Here is a 2860-nt window from a genome sequence, read left to right on the forward strand (position 1 = left end):
ACAGAGAGGCTACTCGATTACTGATGGAGGGTCTTTGCCTAGTGGACATTTGGAGGTTAGTTAATCCTAGTTCAAGGGAATATACATTTTACTCCAATTGTCATAAAAAGTATTCAAGGTTAGATTTCGCCATAATATCAAAGTCTTTGGTCGATTCAGTTGTCGACTGTGAGATTGGTGCCATTGCCGTTAGTGATCATAGAGGTGCAAATGGATTTAAACACAGACAGAACAAAGACGGGTCTCTGGAGGCTGAACACGATGTTGTTGCAGAACAACAGTTAGTGAGGAGTTAACAAACGAGCTTAAAATTTTCTTTGAAATCAACATGGGCTCCACAGATAAAGTAGCCACAGTTTGGGAAGCGTCCGAAGCATATATAAGAGGAAAGATAATTGCATATGCGACAAAAGAAACGTGATCTAGAACGGGAAAAAACTTTACATAAAGAAATACGCGAATTGGAGAAGGATTTAGCGAGACAATACTCAAATGATAAATACCAGCTGAATGACATTTATAACAAAAAGGCGGAATATGCCTTATTTAGGCTTAAAACAAAGAATGATAGACTATTAGCGAGGCAACCGAAGCAGCAAGAAAATTTAAATAATATATCTTTGATTAAGAAAGACAGCCAAGTGGTTACTCATCAAAAGAAATAAATTCAATTTTCAAATCATTTTATCAGATTTGTACACCTCTGCTGGTGCACTTCATGAGGAGGAGGTGAGGACATTTTTTCAGCTCTACAATGACTCTTTCTGAGGAACAGAAAACAAGACTATAACTGAAGAAGAGGTCAGAGCTGCGATCTCATCCATGAAAAACGGGAAATCGCCAGGCTTGGATGGCTTCCCGATTGAGTATTATAAGAAATATATTGATATTTTAGCTCCAGTCTTGATAAAGTTTATCTTGATGCACTAGAAATAGGCTCCTTACCGAGTACATTTAACGACCCGGCAAATTACCGGCAATAAGACTCGTAGGAGTCGATTGCAAAATTTTGACGAAGGTTTTGGCCTTCCGCTTAGATCACATATTACCAGATATCATCAATGGTGATCAGGTTGGTTTTATTAAGAATAGGTCTTGAGCTGATAACATTAAACTTCTTCATCTCATGCACAGAAGCAAATCTAGCCCCAGTTGTGGTCTTGATGCCGAGAAGGCTTCCTTATGACAACCCTTGCAAGGTTCGGGCCTGGGTTTTGTAACTGGGTCAAAACTGTATATGCAAGTCCAAGGGCAGCAGTTTTGACAAATGGATTGGTGTCAGAGTTTTTCCATCTCACTCGCGGGACCCGGCTGGGGTGTTCTTCGTCCCCGCTGCTCTTCACAATATTTCTGGAACCACTGGCCTTGGCTATTCGAGCTAACAGGGATGTCAGAGGTGTTCATGCAGGGGTATGGAGCACACGTTATTTCTATATGCTGACGACATCTTAGCAGTACTAACGGATCCCATGCAGTCTCTGCCAGCGCTACTCACATGTGTTGAGTCATTTTCAAGGTTGTCAGGTTATAAGATAAATGGCATCTCATTTAAGACAACCTTATATCGCTATGGAACAACACTGCTGTACAGACACGGTGTTCTGGAAGGAATTGGCTTGTCAAAGGCATACACAGGATGAGTCATCTTTACTCAGGAGGAGGGTTTACGTCATTCACTGAAATAACCCAAAAATGTGGTTTGATAAGAGAAACTTTTTTGGAAATATTTACAAATAAGGGTAAAGGAAAATTTACTCAAAGCTCAAATACGGTGGTGGAGTTTTTAGAATTGTCCAGTTCAGCACACAGAGCAGCTGTTCTCTGTTTAACAATCCAAAAAAAGGGATCTGTGAGAACTTGAGGATTATATGGCAACGAGATCTGAGTTGTGTAATTTCTAAAGAAGACTGGTGCAGAATTTTGTCATTCTCTGATAAATATATAAGAGAGGTCAGGGGTACATTTACTCAGTACAAATTAATACACAGGTGGTACTTCACTCCGTCCAAACTTTATAGAATGGGAATCAGTCCCAGTAATATATGCTGGAAATGTAGTTCAGATCCTGGGACATTTATGCATGCTATTGGGAATGTGGGAAAGTTTGTCCCTTTTGGCAAGAAGTATTGGACAGAATAGGAAGGTGGATTGGTTTGATGATACCCCTGTCACCAAGACTGTGCTTATTAGGGGATCGGTCGGTGTTACCTGGGGTTTCAAAATATGATTTTGTGGTTATAAAGGTGGGGGCGATCGCAGCGGCCCGAGTTATTCTCAGTGTGTGGGAGGAACCATCTCTATAATAGGGGGGAAGAAAATATGCTGAAATGGTGTCGTACGAAAAATTCTTGGCTAAGATTAATGATGACAGGGAGGGTTTTGACAAATCATGGGGACGTGTTTTAGGCTGAGATGGTTGGATTTTATTTTGTCAGGGCAATTATCTTTAGGCAAACTTTATGCTTGCTGTGTTGTATGTTTGTTCAGGCACTCAGGAAGGGAATAACTTAAGAATTTGATTTTATTGTCCTTTTTGTGTGTACTGATAGTAACTATTGAAAATCGACCCAAAATGCAAAGGTGACTTAACCATGGGACTGGAAGCTGTCTTTTTTGTTGTTGTTGTTGTTGTTTTGTTTTTGTTTGGTTAAATGTTAAAAACAAATAAAGACTTCAATGACAAAAAAAAAGAAGAAGAAGATATTTCAGCTCGTTATCAGCAGAAAGTCTGAGACGGGTGATGACAGACAGGTGGGGACGGACAGATGGGGACACCTCCCAGTATGTTCACTGGTTCCCAGAGTAAGCAGCATCACACCTCTGTGATACTTAAACTTTTCACAGAAACAGAGAGTCAGCG

This window comes from Maylandia zebra, linkage group LG1 (genome assembly GCF_041146795.1).
Source record: "Maylandia zebra isolate NMK-2024a linkage group LG1, Mzebra_GT3a, whole genome shotgun sequence".
In the NCBI taxonomy this organism is placed as follows: Eukaryota; Metazoa; Chordata; class Actinopteri; order Cichliformes; family Cichlidae; genus Maylandia; species Maylandia zebra.